Source organism: Macaca nemestrina, chromosome 20 (assembly GCF_043159975.1).
Source record: "Macaca nemestrina isolate mMacNem1 chromosome 20, mMacNem.hap1, whole genome shotgun sequence".
Classification (NCBI taxonomy): Eukaryota; Metazoa; Chordata; class Mammalia; order Primates; family Cercopithecidae; genus Macaca; species Macaca nemestrina.
In genome coordinates, this window is record NC_092144.1 from 8,981,776 (window position 1) to 9,001,036 (window position 19,261).

Here is a 19,261-nt window from a genome sequence, read left to right on the forward strand (position 1 = left end):
GATGTTGTTAGTGTGCCCCAGTTTCATTTCTAATTATTTGCATCTTCTGTCTTTTTTGTCAATCCAGGTGAAGTTTTTCGATGTTATCGATCTTTGCAAAGAGCAACTTTTAGTTTCATTGATTCTCATTGAATAGATTCTTATCTATTCTCCATTTCACATATTTCCCCTCTTTATTATTTCCTTTCTTCTGTTGGATTAGTTTACTTTCCTCGTTTTGGTAGTTCCACAAGATGTAAAATTATGTATAGGTATTTACAGCTATAAATTTCCTACTGAGGCCAGGTAATGTGGCTCACACCTGTACTCCCAGCACTTTGGGAGGCCAAGGCAAGAAGATTGCTTGAGCCCAGGAATTCAAAGCTGCAGTGAGCTGTGATCGTGCCACTGCACTGCAGCTTGGGGGACAGAGCCAGACCTTGTCTCAAATAATAATAATAACTTTCCACTGAGCATTCTCATTGCATCCTATAAGTTTAGGTCTGTCCTGTTCATTTTTGTTTCTCTTCACATATTTTCTTTTGTAATTTGTTTTTGTTGTTGTTGTTTGTGACTAGCAGAAATTTATTTCTTATAGCTCTAGAGGCTAGAAAGTCCAAGAACAAGGCACAAGTAGATTCAATGTCTCATGGGGGCCTGCTTCCTGGTTTACACATGACTGTCTTCTCACTGTGTCTTCACATAGTGCAAAGGGAAAGGCAGCTGTCTGGGCCTCTCATTTTAAAATTACTTTGTTTTTTGATATGTTCTGAGAAAGGATCTTGCTGTCTTGGCCAGACTGGAGCAATCCTCTCACCTCAGTCCACAGAGTAGCTGGGACTACAGGCACATGCCACCATACCCAGTTAATTTTTTAGAAAACTTTTCGTAGTGATAGGAATTCACTATGTTACCTGACTGGTCATGAACTCACAGCCTCAAGTGATCCTCCTGCATCAGCCTCCCAACGTGCTTGAATTACGGGCATGAGTCATCGTGCCCAACATAATTGCTTTTTTTAATTGACAAATTTTCATTGTACATATTAATGGAGTATGAAATGATATTATAATTTATGAATGCAATACAGAATAATTAAATGAAGCTAATTAACATATCTACCATCTCAAGTACTTACCATATTTTGTGGTGAAAACAGATGCCTTGAAATTTATTCTTGATCCTCTGTTTTTTAAGTGTGTGTTAATTCACACATATTTATGTATTTTAATGTTTTTCTGCCATTATAGATTCTAACTTTATTCTGTTGTGTTCTGACAAGGTACTTTATATATATTCAGTGCTTTTAAATTTACTGAGACTGAGTTGGGTGTGGTGGCTCACACCTGTAATCCCAGCACTTTGGGATGCCAAGAGTGGATGGATCATTTGAGGTCAGGAGTTGGAGACCAGCCAGGTCAACATGGTGAAACCCTGCTTCTGCTAAAAATACAAAAATTAGCCAGGTGTGGTGGTGCACACCTGTAATCCCAGCTACTCAGGAGGCTGAGGCAGGAGAATCACTTGAACCTGGGAGGTAGAGGTTGCAGTGAGCCAAAATTGCACCCCTGCACTCCAGCCTGGGCAACATAACAAGACTCTGTCTCAAAAAAAGTAAAAATTTAAAAAAAAAAATTTACTGAGACTCATTCTGTGGCATATACATTTGACATATCCTGAAGATGTTCCACATGAACTTAAGAATGTGTGTTCTCATGATATCGGATGGACTGTTCTACGTGTCTCTGAGGGTTAGTTGGCTTATAGTATCTTTCAAGCTCTCTATGTCCTTTCTGATCTTCTATGTAGATGTCCTTTTATTAAAAGTGTCATACATAACTCTCCAATTATTGCTATGGAACAATCTATTTCTCCCTTAAGTTTTGTCATATAACTTTGGGGTCTGTTTTTCATGCATACGTGTTTATGATTGCTGTATCTTCTTTTTCTCATTTTTAATTTTTTTAAAAGACAGAATCTCAGCCGGGCACGGTGGCTCACACCTGTAATTCCAGCACTTTGGGAGGCCAAGGTGGGCGGATCACAAGATCAAGAGATTGAGACCATCCTGGCTAACACGGTGAAACCTCATCTCTACTAAAAGTACAAAAATTAGCTGGGCATGGTGGCATGCACCTGTAGTCCCAGCTACTCAGGAGGCTGAAGCAGGAGAATTGCTTGAACCTGGGAGGTGGAGGTTTCTGTGAGCCAAGATTGCATCACTGCACTCCAGCCAGGCGACATAATGAGCCTCTGTCTCAAAAAAAAAAAAGACAGAGTCTCATTATGTTGTTTACGCTGAACTTAAACTCCTAGGCTCAAGCAATCCTCCTGCCTCAGCATCCCAAGTCACTAGAACTAAAGGCATGTACCATCATGCATGGCTTGTTACATCTTCTTGATGAATTGAAGCTTATATCAATATATTGCCATCCCTTGTATATTATAAAGTCTTTTACTTTATTTGTCTGATATTATTATAGTCAATCCAATTGTCTTTTTGTTGCTATTTGCATGGAATATCTTCTTCCCATCCTTTCACTAACAACCTATCTGTTGCTTTTTATATAAAGTGAATTTCTTGTAGACAATACGATTTGATCATGGTCTTTATAATTTCATCCATTCTTCAACGGCATGACTTTTTCTTGGAGTGTTTGATTCATTTACATTTAAAGTAAAAATGAAGGATTTTCTTCCTGCCATTTTGCTATATGTGTTCTGAATGTCTTATACTTTTAGCTCCTTATTTCCTCCACTGCTGATGTTTTTGTGTGTGTTTACTTGATTTTTAGAGTGAATCCTTTAACTCTCTTCTAATTTTCATTTATGTACGTTGCACTTATATTTTCTTTTTCTTTTTTTGCTTTGTTTTGTTTTGTTTTTGAGACAGAGTCTTGCTGTGCCGTCCAGGCTGGACTGCAGTAGCACAATCTCACCTCCCAGGTTCAAGTGATTCTTGTGCCTCAGCTTCCTGTGTAGCTGGGACTACAGGCTTGTGCCACTACACCTAGCTAATTTTTGTATTTTTAGTAGAGACAGGGTTTCACCATGTTGGCCAGGCTGGTCTTTAACTCCTGACCTCATGTGATCCACTCATCTCACCCTCCCAAAGTGTTAAGATTACAGGTGTGAGCCACCACATTCATATTTACTTTCTTTCTTTTTTTTTTTTTTTTTTTTTTTTTTTTGAGATGGAGTCTTCTTGCTCTGTTGCCTAGGCTGAAGTGCAGTGGTGTGATCTCAGCTCACTGCAACCTCCGCCTCCTGGGTTCAGATGATTCTCCTGCCTAAGCCTCCCAAGTAACTGGGATTACAGGTATGCACCACCATGCCCAGGTAATTTTTGTATTTTTAGTAGAGACAGGGTTTCACCATGTTGGCCAGGCTGGTCTTGAGCTCCTCACCTCAGGTGATTCACCTACCTCAGCCTCCCAAAGTGTTGGGATTACAGGAGTGAGCCACTGCACCCAGTCAAAACTTTAACAGCCCTCATGAGGATTACATTTGCCATTCCAAAGTTATATTAAGATTATTTGAACTCGTACCCACTTAACTTCAATAGCATACAAAAACTCTGCTATACAACTGCACACTTCTGTTGTTATTTTTGTTGCAAAATATATCTTTATATATTATATGCGTAAAACATACACTTATAATTTTTACTGATGTTTCAAAAATCCAGTAAAAAGTAAAAGCTGGAGTTACATACAAAAATACCATAAATGTGGTTTTATATTTTCCAATGTACTTACCTTTACTGAAGATCTTTATTTCTCCACATAACTTGAGTTACTGTCTAGCATCCTTTTATTTTATCCTGAAGAACTCCTTTTAGCATCTCTTTTATGTTTGTTTGTTTATTTATTTATTTATTTATTTAAGACAGAGTCTCACTCTGTTGCTCAGGCTGGAGTGCAGTGGCACGATCTCAGCTCACCACAACCTCTGGTTCCTAGGTTCAAGCGATTTTCCTGCCTCAGCCTCCCAAGTAGCTGACACTACAGGCATGCACCACTGTACCTGGCTAATTTTTGTATTTTTAGTAGAGACGGGGTTTCACTATGTTGGCCAGGCTGGTGTCAAACTCCTGACCTTGTGATCCACCCGCCTCGACTTCCCAAAGTGCTGGAGTTAAAGGCATGAGCTACCGCACCCAGCAGCATTTCTTGTATGGCAAGTGTAGTGGTAACCTTTCTTGGCATTAGTTTTTCTAGGAATGTCTTAAATTCTCCCTCATTTCTGAACGTTTCTGGTGAGCACAGAATTCTTGATTGATAGTGTTTCTTTTTCAGTTCTTTTTTTTTTTTTTTTTTTTTTTTGAGACGGAGTCTCGCTCTGTCACCCAGGCTGGAGTGCAGTGGCCGGATCTCAGCTCACTGCAAGCTCCGCCTCCCGGGTTCACGCCATTCTCCGGCCTCAGCCTCCCAAGTAGCTGGGACTACAGGCGCCCGCCACCTCGCCTGGCTAGTTTTTTTGTATTTAATAGAGACGGGGTTTCACCGTGTTAGCCAGGATGGTCTCGATCTCCTGACCTCGTGATCCGCCCGTCTCGGCCTCCCAAAGTGCTGGGATTACAGACTTGAGCCACCGCGCCCGGCCCTCTTTTTCAGTTCTTAAATATGTCATCTCACCAACTATGTCCCTCATGATTTCTGATGACATATTTGTTATTAATAGTACTGAGAATCCCTTTATGTAAGGAATCACTTCTTTCAGCACTCTTTGTCTTTGCCATTTGACATTTTGATGATAATGTGATTCACTATGGGCCTGAGTTTCTCTCTTTTTAAAAAAAAAAATTTTTTTTTTGAGATGAAGTTTTGCTCTTGTTGCCTAGGCTTGAGTGCAAAGGTGCAATCTTGGTTTACTGCAACCTCCGCTTCCCAGGTTCAAGTGATTCTCCTGCCTCGGCCTCCTGAGTAGCTGGGATTACAGGCGCCTGCCACCATGCCTGATTGAGTTTCTCTTACTTGGAGTTTGTTGAGCTTCTTGGATTTAAAGATTCAGGTCTGTCATCAAATTTGGAAAGTTTTGCTTAATATTTCTTCACATTTTACTTCTTCCCCTTTATTTCTCTCTTATCTTTCTCCACCTTCCATAATGTGTAGTTGATCTGACGCATGGTGTACTACAGGTCCTTTAAGTTCTGTTTGGTCTTCATTCTTTTTCCTTTAGTCCCCTCAGAGTTGATATTTTTCAAAAGTTCTGTCTTCAAATTTGTGGATTCTTTCTTCTGCATGCTCACATCTTCTGTGAAAGAGAAGATGTAACCAGTGACCAAAGAACTAATGTTAGGAGTTTGGCTTTACAAAGAAAATAGCTCCATGTTATCCTATTTAGAATTGGTAGGTATTTTATTTAGAAAGTATTTTGAAAAGAAAATAAAAAAGGATATAATCTAGAAAGCAAAGTGCAGAAAACTTTACAAAGAACACTTACATAAAAACATTTAAGAGGAATTAAAACAGTTCCTTCTCTGAGAATAAATGAAAATGTGAATAAATGGATAGACAATGAAAATGTGGAAAAGCTCATGTAATAGTGCTTTTTATCTTCTGCCATGGACCCTGGTGGACTGAACAAAGGAGGATGAACACAGGAATAAAGACAAAGATAAAAAGATCTGTTTTAAAAGAAGGGGTCAGGCTGGGCACGGTGGCTCAAGCCTGTAATCCCAGCACTTTGGGAGGCCGAGACGGGCGGATCACAAGGTCAGGAGATCGAGACCATCCTGGCTAACCTGGTGAAACCCCGTCTCTACTAAAAAATACAAAAAACTAGCCAGGCGAGGTGGCGGGCGCCTGCAGTCCCAGCTACTCGGGAGGCTGAGGCAGCAGAATGGCATAAACCCGGGAGGCAGAGCTTGCAGTGAGCTGAGATCCGGCCACTGCACTCCAGCCTGGATGACAGAGCGAGACTCCGCCTCAAAAAAAAAAAAAAAAAAAAAAAAAGAAGGGGTCAGGGGGCTCCTTGCTTCCAGTGAACAAGGGCCCTGAGCTTCTAGAGCCCTTTGTATCTATTGAGTAAAGGAAATAGAGAGTAGGGGGTGATTGTCAGCCAGCTGCATGATTTAGTGCAGGCCTGCATGTCTGCTTTCTTTTTTTTTTTTTTTTTTTTTTTGAGACGGAGTCTCGCTGTGTCGCCCAGGCTGGAGTGCAGTGGCCGGATCTCAGCTCACTGCAAGCTCTGCCTCCCGGGTTTTTACGCCATTCTTCTGCCTCAGCCTCCCGAGTAGCCGGGACTACAGGCGCCCACCACCTCGCCCGGCTAGTTTTTTGTATTTTTTAGTAGAGACGGGGTTTCACCGTGTTAGCCAGGATGGTCTCGAACTCCTGACCTCATGATCCGCCCGTCTCGGCCTCCCAAAGTGCTGGGATTACAGGCTTGAGCCACCGCGCCCGGCCTGCTTTCTTTTTTTTTTTTGAGACAGAGTCTTGCTCTGTCTCCCAGGCTGGAGTTCAGTGGCGCCATCTCGGCTCACTGCAAGCTCTGCTACCGGGGTTCACACCATTCTCCTGCCTCAGCCTCCCGAGTAGCTGGGACTACAGGTGCCCGCCACCACGCCCAGCTAATTTTTTTGTCTTTTTCAGTAGAGATGGGGTTTCACTGTGTTAGCCAGGATGGTCTTGATCTCCTGACCTCGTGATCCACCCACTTCGGCCTCCCAAAGTGCTGGGATTACAGGCGTGAGCCACCGTGCCCGGCCACATGTCTGATTTCTTTGGACAGTAGGCTCCAGATGTTCCAGTAGATAACCTCAAGGAGCATGGTGCCATGGAGTAATTGCCCTCAGCATGCCTTCTGGTGGCAGGCGCAGATGTGTTTGCCCACATCCTGCATTCATGATAAACAGTTTGCTGCTTGATCATATAGCCTCCGGTGGAATGCTGAGTTGGTCACAACCCTCAGGCTTTCAGCTCCCAACATCTCCCCTTTTCTATTTTTGCATTAATTGAATGAATGTAGGGCCAGGTTGGGCAGCTCTCATTTTCTGATTGGCAGTCCATCCAATTTTACAGAGTATGAAAAGCAAACAAGGACAGAACAGCATTATTCCCAGAACAATATATAAGATGTTAATGTGGAACTTTAGATAGGTCCAAGGGTTGAGGCTCTCCAGACCTCACTGGAATTCGGTCCATGCTTCTAAAGAAGGCTGAAATTCTTGAGTTTGCTTATTTAGATCAAGAATTTTGCTTTGTGGGAGGCTGAGGCAGCAGAATGGCGTAAACCCGGGAGGCGGAGCTTGCAGTGAGCTGAGATCCGGCCACGGCACTCCAGCCTGGGCGACAGCGCGAGACTCCGTCTCAAAAAAAAAAAAAAAAAAAAGAATTTTGCTTTGTAATTCACCAATATCAAAGGTGATATTGGATGTGAAAGCTCCCTGCAAATGGGCTGTCACAAGGTCCCACAGATAGTCACTTTGGTTATATTCTAAGTTGGTTACATAAATATGAGTGTGATTAAAATGACAGCACAATTGCTATTGCAATTGTAAGCTTCGTACTTGTTCACCTAACCATAGAACCATGGATTTCAACATTGCCACTTCGGTTTGTAACTCAGTGTTAATTTTACTCTGAAATTGCCATGTTTTGTTGGTGGTACGTGTCTAGTTCTCTACGTACTGAACTGTTTGAACAGAACTATGCAAAGCTACAGAGAACATTACTACAGAAGTTATTAGTGTGACCGAGGAAATAATAGCAAAAATTATCATGCCTAAGGCTTTACGGATACAATGAGTAAGCTGAGTTAGAAGAAGTTTCATGACGGGCGGATCACGAGGTCAGGAGATCGAGACCATCCTGGCTAACCCGGTGAAACCCTGTCTCTACTAAAAAATACAAAAAACTAGCTGGGTGAGGTGGCAGGCGCCTGTAGTCCCAGCTACTCGGGAGGCTAAGGCAGGAGAATGGCGTGAACCTGGGGAGGTGGAGCTTGCAGTGAGCTGAGATCCGGCCACTGCACTCCAGCCTGGGCAACAGAGCGAGACTCCATCTCAAAAAAAAATTAAAAAAAAAAGACGTTTCATGAAGTGCAAAGCAGGGGTGGCAGCCCAAGGCTCAGATGGATTAACAGGAATCCATACCCCAGGGATGTGACCCAGAATCATCAAAGTAGAGATGTGTTAGCACTGTGCTATGATTAATACAGTGATAGAACTGACAAGATTTACATGTCAACTGGGTATTGTTTACCTGGAGCTGGTCCTTCTTAGCTGCCATAAAGACATAAGGATTAAAAACACAAACCATAAATTTAGTGGTGATATTCTTTACAAATGTAACATCAAAACTGCGTCAAGTAGCAGTACTAGTATCAGAGAGTACCCCTACACAGATACTACCATTTGTAAATAGGACTGCTGCTTTCCATATGGTTTCTTGAATTGGACCTTTCCTACCTAGATGTTGCCACTGAAGAAGAGGCGGGATAAAGCCTGTTCCATGCCAAGCAACCCGGGCAGCAGAATGGGATTGGATCCCAGTGTGTTATAAAGAAGCATTGGCCGGGCACGGTGGCTCACGCCTATAAACCCAGCACTTTGGGAGGCCGAGGCAGGTGGATCAAAAGGTCAGGAGATCGAGACCATCCTAGCTAACACGGTGAAACCCTGTCTCTACTAAAAATACAAAAAAATTAGCCAGGTGTGGTGGCAGGCGCCTGTAGTCCCAGCTTCTCGGGAGGCTGAGGCAGGAGAATGGTGTGAACCTGGGAGGCGGAGCTTGCAGTGAGCTGAGATAGTGTCACTGCACTCCAGCCTGGGTGTCAGAGCGAGACTCCATCTCAAAAAACAAAACAAAACAAAACAAAAGAAGCAGCATTGAAAGCCTTCTACCAATGTCAATGAAGTTTGTGCCATGATGTCTGCTTTTCATCTTTACTATCTAGTTGACCTTTAGGTCCCCAATCCACAATGTCTCCAGTTAACATAGTTTGTTTTCTAACCAGTAGGCCAAGACACTGGGTCCATGGAGGGGGGGTAGGAACTATTGAAGGGAATCCATTCCATATAGTCAACACAATTGGGGTGATTGGGCCAGGAATGGTTGGTTAGCACACCAGTTACATTAATAGAACTAAGACCTAAAAAGCACATGACTTTTCCATGGTAACTCAACCGTGCTTGAGCTTGACTTGTAAGACAGCTACTATGGTTGAACAACATCTTTGTAGTGCTACACCAGGGGAGTCCTTCCAGTGGGACCGTATAATTGATGACATTGGTCTGAGAGTCTATGTCAGGGGGAGTTAGGGGTACTGGAGCCCACACTCCCTGATCATGATAGATTTCAGGAGGAGTGTCACTCCAAAGTACAGGCCGTACTACTGGGGGATTAGGAACATATGCCCAATATGTTTTTGCCTCTGCACAGGGAAAACATACCACACAGGACATTATGGCTAACATGGCCAAGAACATGGAATCAAGGGTTTTTGCCTGGCTCTGATGCTCCAGTAGTTTCTCAGCTTCCTGGTTTTCTTGAGTTGCCCTCAGGTTATGGGGGTTGATGTCATCGTGACTCCAGTTAGCCTTCTCTCTGTCTTTGCACTCAGGCTCAGCTGGCTCATGGCCCACACTGGAAGGACCAGGCCCACGGTTGGCCACCATGGATCCCTCCAGTTTCCCATTCCATGGTCACAACGTACCTTGAGGGCACCCAAACGGTTTTGTCCACCTTCTGGAAAAACACAAGCATACCCTCATCCTCACATCAGTAAATCCACCAGACCTTTCCATTGTCCTTCCGGGGATTTCCATAACACTTTCAGAAGAACTTTCCTCTTTTCCTCTAACACTTGCCAATGTCTTTCTGCTGAAGTCTTACCACCCATACAAGGAGTCAAAAAATTTAAAGTAAATAGGGCTAAACGTAGTTTTGTTTGAGGTAGTAGCTGGTCTCCTATTTCCCCTTTTTGTTTTTTCAACATGTGTTGCAATGTTTGATGTGCCCACTCTATAATTCCTTGTCCTCAAGGGTTGTAAGAAATTCCTGTTTTGTGCATTATAGCCCAAAGCTGTAGGAAATTTTGAAAAGCATGACTAGCATAAGCAGGTTGATTGGCTGAGACCAGTTCGGTCAGCGAGACCCTAACCCAGTGGTGCCAGAGGAACTAAAGGCACACACACAGAAATATAGAGGTGTGGAGTGGGAAATCAGGGGTCTCACAGCCTTCAGAGCTGAGAGCCTCGAACAGAGATTTACCCACGTATTTATTAACAGCAAGCCAGTGATAGGCATTGTTTCTATAGATTATAGATTAACTAAAAGTATTCCTTATGGGAAACAAAGGGATGGGCCGAAATAAAGGGATGGGTCTGGCTAGTTATCTGCAGCAGGAGCATGTCCTTAAGGCACAGATCGCTCATGCTATTGTTTGTGGTTTAAGAATGCCTTTAAGCGGTTTTCTGCCCTGAGTGGGCCAGGTGTTCTTTGCCCTCATTCCAGTAAACGCACAACCTTCCAGCGTGGGTGTCTTGGCCATCACAAACATGTCACAGTGATGCAGAGATTTTGTTTATGGCCAGTTTTGGGGCCAGTTTATGGACAGATTTTGGGGGGCCTATTCCCAACATCCATTGTCAGTTTTTAATTGTTTATGGGCCCCCATATGAGCAAATGACAGACAATGTCATTGTACCTGACCAGCTGTCTCACCTGTTTGGCATGTAGCATGCAACATATGAGAATAAGTGTCTATAGTCACATGAACATAGCTAAGCTTGCCAAAGGCTGCTATATGTGTAACATCCATTTGCCAGATTTGATTTGGAGCCAAGCCTCGTGGATTGCATCCTTCTATGGGTATAACACCTGTGACATGCTGATAAGTGGGACAGGCTTGCACAATAGCTCGAGACTGGCTGTGAGGCAGATGAAACATACGGGTAAGGGCAGAGGTGTTTTGATGCAGTAATGCATGAGAAGCTTGAGCTTGTTCAAATACAGAACCAATCAGTTTATCTGCTTTGTCATTGCCTAAAGATAATGGTCCAGGGAGTTGTGTGTGAGAACAGATATGAGAAATATGAAAAGGAGCAGCATGAGAGTTAACAGCTTGTTGAAGTCTTAGAAACAAGTTAAGCAGTTCTGGCTCTAGTGTATTTTTAATGGTAGCAGTTTCTATGTGACTGGCTACATTAACAACATAAGCTGAATCACAGACAATATTAATAGGAGTTGAAGCTGTAATCTCTAAAACTAGAATGACTCAATTAGTTTTGAGCAATAAGCTGAAACCCCAGAGGTCCTTATTGTTGGAGTATGTTTAGGTCCACAAATAGCTGTGCAGCCTTTGGAAGAGCCATCAGTAAAATAAGTTTGTCCATCTGGAATAGGTTTGTGAAGAGTGATCACAGGAAGAATGAAAGAATGGACTTTATAAAATTGCAAAATTTTGTCTGAGGGGTAATGATTATCTATTGCACCTACAAAATCTGCGAGAGCAGTTTGCCATACGGTTGACATTGCCCATGATGAGGCCTGTTGCTGGGAGTCTAAAGGAACAATAATCTTATCAGGGTCACATCCTGTCAGCATTTTTGACCTATGCCTGCCCATTGTCACAATTTGCATAATTAAGGAAAGATAGACTTGCAAAGTTTTCACTGTTTGATTAGATAAAAATAGCCATTCTATCACTGTTACAGATTTCTCTAATCATTGGCCCAGGAGTCCTGTTGGAGAATGGGGGGTATGAAAAATAAACAAAAGCAAAGGTTTTTGCAGCTGCAGCTGTGAGGCATGTCATTGTTGAAGCATTTGCTCAGTTGTAACTCAACTTCTACCTTTTTTGTAAGCTGCTGCAGGGAATTTAAAGAAGAATCTCCTTGTGGGGTTTGATAAAGATGTGTAAGTTGATAAGTAGCAATACCTAGCATTGGTCACAACCAATTAATGTCCCATAACAATTGTCGAAAATCATTTAAAGTCTGTAACCTGTCTTTATGGAGAATGACTTTCTGAGGTCGTACACTGCTCTCTGTAACAATAGTTCCTAAGTAATGGTATGGGGAAGTTGTTTGCACTTTCTCTGGAGCAATTTTGGGCTTCCATTTAACAAGAGCTCGCTTTACTTCTCTGAATAATTGATGCAATATTTGATCTGTAGAAGCAGCCAAAAGAATATCATCCATGTAATGAATGATATATGCAGTGGGAAACGTATTTCGAGGCTCTTTTAATGCTCTTCGCACAAAATGCTGACATAATGTGGGACTGTTAAGCATGTCTTGGGGTAAAACTTTCCATTGATAATGAGAAACAGGTTCTTTTTTATTAATAGAAGATACAGAGAAGGTGAATCAAGGCTTATCTTTCTCATGTAATGGTATAGTAAAGAAAAAATCTTTAAGATCTATTACTATGGCCGGGCGCGGTGGCTCAAGCCTGTAATCCCAGCACTTTGGGAGGCTGAGATGGGCGGATCACGAGGTCAGGAGATCGAGACCATCCTGGCTAACATGGTGAAACCCTGTCTCTACTAAAAAATACAAAAAAACTAGCCGGGTGAGGTGGCAGGCGCCTGTAGTCCCAGCTACTTGGGAGGCTGAGGCAGGAGAATGGCGTGAACCCGGGAAGCGGAGCTTGCAGTGAGCCGAGATTGTTCCACTGCACTCCAGCCTGGGCGACAGAGCGAGACTCCGTCTCAAAAAAAAAAAAAAAAAAAAAAAGATCTATTACTACAAGAGGCCAGTGCAATGGCTGCGAGAGATGGCAGACCTTGCTGTAATGCACCCATTGGTTTAATCTGTGCATTAATAGCTCTCAAATCATGTAGGAATCGTCATTTTCCTGACTTCTTTGGAATTACAAATACTGGTGAATTCCAGAAGCTAACTGACTCTTCAATATGTCATGCATTCAATTGCTCTTTTACTAGCTGATAGAGTTGAGCTAGCTTCTCCTGTGATAGGGGCCATTGATCCACTCACAGGTTTGCCAGTCAGCCACTCCAGCGGCAAAGCAGTGGGTAGAGGAGAAATATCAATGACCCCAATCATAAACCCTGATGTCCCAATCTTTTCCTCTCTTCCAGTTGTTGATATTGGGTTAGGGTTTCCTTGTAGGAATTTTTCTAAACCTTTTCCACTCTGATATCCCATGTCTTTCAAATTTTATTTTATTTATTATTTATTTATTTGTTTGTTTGTTTGCTTTTTTTTTTTTTTTTTTGAGACGGAGTCTCGCTCTGCCGCCCAGGCTGGAGTGCAGTGGCCGGATCTCAGCTCACTGCAAGCTCCGCCTCCCAGGTTTACACCATTCTCCTGCCTCAGCCTCCCGAGTAGCTGGGACTACAGGCGCCTGCCACCTTGCCCGGCTAGTTTTTTTTTTTTTGTATTTTTTAGTAGAGACGGGGTTTCACCGGGTTAGCCAGGATGGTCTCGATCTCCTGACCTCGTGATCCGCCCGTCTCGGCCTCCCAAAGTGCTGGGATTACAGGCTTGAGCCACCGCACCCGGCCTGTTTGCTTATTTTGAGACGAAGTCTCACAGTTGGAGTACAGTGGCGCCATCTCGGCTCACTGCAAGCTCCACTTCCCGGGTTCATGCCATTCTCCTGCCTCAGCCTCCCAAGTAGCTGGGACTACAGGGACCCACCACCACTCCCAGCTAACTTTTTGAATTTTTTAGTGGAGACGGGGTTTCACTGTGTCAGCCAGGATGATCTCGATCTCCTGACCTTGTGATCCACCCACCTCGGTCTCCCAAAGTGCTGGGATTACAGGCGTGAGCCACCATGCCCAGCTGTCTTTCAACATTTTAAATCCTGGGTTATCAAAGTTTTCATTTGCAAGTCTCATATCCCAAGCTGTAAGTAAGTCTCGACCCCATAAATTCATAGCTATATTTGCAACATAAGGCTGGAAAGCACATGATTGTCCATCCGGACCAAGACAAGGTAAAATCTCAGCACTCTGTTGAATGCTTTGAGCAGCTCCTACCCCCACTAGGGATGTGGAGGTTCATCTGAGGGGCCAAGATGGAGGCCAAGCTTTACTGGATATTACTAACACATCAGCTCCTGTGTCTACAAGCTCATAAATTTTTTTTTCCTTTAATTTGCACTACACAGTGGGTCTATTAGAGGCTATGGGTTGTGATAAATAGATTTCTCGTGTAGTTGTGCTCTCAAACCCCTTATTTACTCATTTCTCCTTTTGTGGAGAAGGGTGTAATTTGCAGGGGATAAGCAATAATATATCCCCCTGGGTCAAAAACCCAAAGATCTTGTGACATTAAAACTACTTGAATTTCTCCTTCATAATTGGAGTCAACTACTCTGGGGATTACTTTGATGTCTTGCAAGTTAAGGCAGTGCCTAAAATTAGTCCCATGTGTCCTGCTGGTAAAGGTCCCCAAATGCCAGTGGGAACTTTGGTAGGTTTGTCTCCTCCAACTAGTATAATTCTTTCTCTGGTGGGGAGATCTAATCCTGCGCTACCTGGTGTTCTTGGGGAGAGGGAATCAATATTCGTCCTGGGACCCACTCCCGAAGTGGGGTTGTGGTCTGAACTGGGAATGCCCTCATTGTTTGAGGGACTCAGGTCCAGTCCCCCTTCTCATTTCCCGACAGGTGGGGTGCCATTCTGATGAAATTCTGAGCGGCATTGATTAGCCCAATTATTTCCTTTGTTACAGCGAGGACAGAGTCCTGGCGTTTTTTCCACTGGCAGGGGCACCACATTGTAAAATCCTTTCTGTTCTGAGATCTGGTAGCATTCCTTTTTAAAACGTCCAGTTTTTCCACAATTATAACATTTTCCCACTTTGGGGTTTGAGCCTTGACTCCTTTTAGATTTGTCAACTACTAAACTAGCCATTGCTTGCACTAACATTGTAGGATGTTGAAATTCAGTCCCTACATCCTGACAAGCTTTAAGGTAATCCCCCAAGCTCTTTGTGGATCTCACAAGAGCCATTGCACATTTGCAATCTGCATTTTCGTTTTCATGGGCTAGAGTTATGGCAAGCATTTCTGTAGCAGAGGCATTGAGGAACCTGATGCCTCACTGCCTCTTGCAGCCACGTGATAAATTGTGCATAAGGTTCCCATGATCCCTGCGTGACAAGTAGAAAAGACTGCACTGGAACTCCCTCTTCAGGAATTGTGCTCCAAGCAGGCTTGGCAGCTAAGGCGGACTGGTGGTAAGCAGACTCTGGGAGTGTTAATTGTTGTACCAGATCTGAAAAGGGGTCACTGCCTGTCAGCATTTTCTCTGTAGTGTTTCCTTGACCAGAGGCATGATTCTGCCTAGCCTGGTCTGTGCACATTTCTTGTCAATTTAAACTCCATGTGAGATATGCACTGGTGGATAAGCAAGTGCGAGCCAAATGTTTTATATCAAAGGGTGGGAGGCACATGGCTCCGAACATTGATTCTAACAGCCTTGCAGTAAACAGGCTTTGCACTCCATTATTAAGCACACTAGCTTTTAATTCTTTTTTTTTTTTTTTTTTTGAGACGGAGTCTCGCTCTGTCGCCCAGGCTGGAGTGCAGTGGCGCGATCTCGGCTCACTGCAAGCTCCGCCTCCCGGGTTCACGCCATTCTCCTGCCTCAGCCTCCCGAGTAGCTGGGACTACAGGCGCCCACAACCGCGCCCGGCTAATTTTTTTTTTTTTTTTTTTTGAGATGGAGTCTCACTCTGTAGCCCAGGCTGGAGTGCAGTGGCCGGATCTCAGCTCACTGCAAGCTCCGCCTCCCGGGTTCACGCCATTCTCCGGCCTCAGCCTCCCGAGTAGCTGGGACTACAGGCGCTGCCACCTCGCCCGGCTATTTTTTGTATTTCTTAGTAGAGACGGGGTTTCACCGTGTTAGCCAGGATGGTCTCGATCTCCTGACCTCGTGATCCGCCCATCTCGGCCTCCCAAAGTGCTGGGATTACAGGCTTGAGCCACCGCGCCCAGCCCCGGCTAATTTTTTGTATTTTTAGTAGAGACGGGGTTTCACCGTGGTCTCGATCTCCTGACCTTGTGATCCGCCCGCCTCGGCCTCCCAAAGTGCTGGGATTACAGGCGTGAGCCACCGCGCCCGGCCAATTCTTTTACTAATTTAAACTCTATAGGAGTGCACTCATGTAAAAGATGTTGTGGATCATTCAGATCAGGCCTTACAGTAATAAGAAAAGTGCAAGGTCCTAAAAGTTCCCCAGCCATAGCAGCAGCATGCAAAATTTTTTATACGTGGGTTTCTACTTCTGCTACTGGATGGGGTGGCAGAGGCCAATTCTCCTCTCCTATTTCCTGCTTAGCAAGCAGCCAATTCTCCTCCCCTTTCTCCTGCTCATTATTTTCAATAGGCGCTGTCAGAGGAACAAATGATGTTTTTAATTCTTGAGACTCAGAACCTGACTCCTGTTGTCTGACAGAATAAGAAGACGACAATGGCAGTAGGACTGTGTAAACCAAACCCCAAGCAGAAAAAACAGAAGGGTCTACTTTGAGACCTTTTTGATGAGCCCATTTCAAACCCTCTTCTGCTTTGTCCCAATTTTCCACATTGAGAGTGCCTGCCTGCAGAAACCATGGGTTATGTGTAATAACCTCCTGCAGAAGCCTAGTTAATGTCTGAATTAACTTGAGCTCCAGACTGTTTCAACAGAACTTTAAGCAATTGCACATAATGTTTTTCTTCAACAGACAAATTCTGCCCCATGTTACCCTGATTCAGAAACTTCCCATTCCCAGTACTTCTTTAGAGCACTGACCTTATACTCCCTGCTGGCAGATTTTTTCCAGGGTCCTCATTCATCTTGTTAGTTTCACTTCCTCTGCTCCAGCAGACCTTCTTCATTCATGTCCTTGAAGTCCCTGTTCGTGACACCACTTTGCCACAGACCCTGGTGGACTGAACATATTCGTTTTAAAAGAAGGGGTCAGGGGGCTGCTTGCTTCTAGTGAACAAGGGCCCTGAGCTTCTAGAGCCCTTTGTATTTATTGAGTAAAGGAAATAGGGAGGAGGGGGTGATTGTCGGTCAGCTGTTTGATTTAGTGCAGGCCTACATGACTGCTTTCTTTGAACAGGAGGCTCCAGATGTTCCAGTAGATAACCTCAAGGAGCACAGCACCAGGGAGTGATTGCCCTAGGCATAACTTCGGCTGGCAGGCACAGATGTCAGTTTGCCCACATGCTGCATTTATGATAAACAGTTTGCTGTTTGATCATATAGCCTCCAGTGGAATGCTGAGTTAGTCATGACCCTCAGGCTTTCAGCTTCCAAAAATCTTCACTATTGAGAATTCTTTCATGTAAGGAATTACTTCTTTCAGCACTCTTTGTCTTTGTCATTTGACATTTTGATGATAATGTGACTCACTGTGGGCGTCTCTTGAGTTTCTCTTACTTGGAGTTTGTTGAGCTTCTTGGATTTAAAGATTCATGCCTTTCATCAAATTTGGAAAGTTTTACCTATTATTTCTTCACATTTTAATTCTTCCCCTTTATTTCTCTCTTATCTTTCTCCACTGGCTTCTCACAAGACAGGGTTGTCCCACACAATGACACTTTTCTGCCTGGGGCTCACCTGTGCAGGTGACTTGAAGGATTCCTCTCTTCGCTGACCTCAACTTTTTGTGCTACACCTTGTTAATCATAGTACATTTGCAGAGCTGATACCCTGCTCATGGAACAAGACACAGGATGTGGGAGTGATGAGTAGAAGACAAGAAGTTTGCACAAAAAGAATTCTAACACTTTGGATTTAAAGCATTCTGAATATAGACAAGTCCAATTTTAGAAACAGCAAAATAATAAGAACAGAAATTTTTCACAAGGACTCAAAAGCAAACACCCTCACTCACTACCCCATATAGAACTAATCCTTGAAAACCATGACAGAGAAAATGAAATCCATGCAATGAACAGATTTTTATTTTCTTGGGAAGTCACTAGACTGCCTCACAAGGACAGGGACCATCCATTTTGTGTTCACCACTAACTTGCCATTATTATGGCAAATCTTGGAACACAAGACATGCTTAAGAGCAACTATTTGCTGCATTACAAATGAAGAAGTAATGAGGCCAGCCTGCTCCATCAAGGTTAAGTTTCTAAAGTTCTCCAGCAACATGTCTCTGTACAGGTTTTCCCAAACAAAGTCCAGTAATGCCCACTCCTCCAATGATAAGTCACTGCCATTTACTTGAAGGTTGAGGAGTTCTAAAGCATCACACATATATTCTGGCTCAGGCAATGAACATCTTCAAGAATGTACCAGGATGGATGTCGCAGGAGGATGATGGATGGGCTGGTAGCATTAGGGAAGGAGACTCAAAACAGGAATTCAGACATGTTCTTGAGGCCTCTTATTATCTGCCCCATGACTCACTTCTCTCCTCAGACACTGAACCATCTTCTAGGCTTATGGCTTTAATGGCTTCACTAGCATATAGTTGGTTTTCCACATATAGTTGTTTTTCCACTATGTTGTAAAAACCTGGTGGCTCATGCCTGTAATCCCAGCACTTTGGGAGGCCAAGGTGGGTGGATCACTGAGGTTGGGAGTTTGAGACCAGCCTGACCAACATGGAGAAACCCCTTCTCTCCTAAAAATAAAAAATTAGCCAGGCATGGTGGCACATGCCTGTAATTCCAGCTACTTGGGAGGCTGAGGCAGTAGAATCACTCAAACATGGGAGGTGGAGGTTGTGGTGAGCCAAGATTGCGCCATTGCACTCCAGCCTAGGCAACAAGAGCGAGACTCCATTCCAAAAAAAAAGGAGTAGGGGAGAATGAATATTGAGAAGACAACTAGCTATTATTTGACCTGTGAGGTCAGAGAGAATTTTCTTATAAATAAGAATAAAGAAGCCAGGAGTGGCAGCTCACGCCTATAATCCCAGCACTTTGGGAGGACAAGGCAGGTGGATCACAAGGTCAAGAGATCAAGACCATCCTGGTCAACATGGTGAAACCCCGTCTCTACTAAAAATACAAAAATTAGCTGAGTGTGATGGTGCATGCCTGTAGTAGTAGCTGCAGTCCCAGCTATTCGGGAGGCTGAGTCAGGAGAATCGCTTGAACCCAGGAGGTGGAGGTTGCAGTGAGCAGAGATTGTGCCACTGCACTCCAGCCTGGCGACAGAGCAAGACTCCACCTCAAAAATAAATAAATAAAAAAATAAGGAAGCTGAGCGCGATGGTTCATGCCTGTAATCCCAGCACTTTGGGAGGCCGAGGTGGGTGGATCACCTGAGTTCAGGAGTTCCAGACCTGCCTGTCCAATATGGTGAAACCCCATCTCTACTAAAAATACAAGAAATTAGACAGGC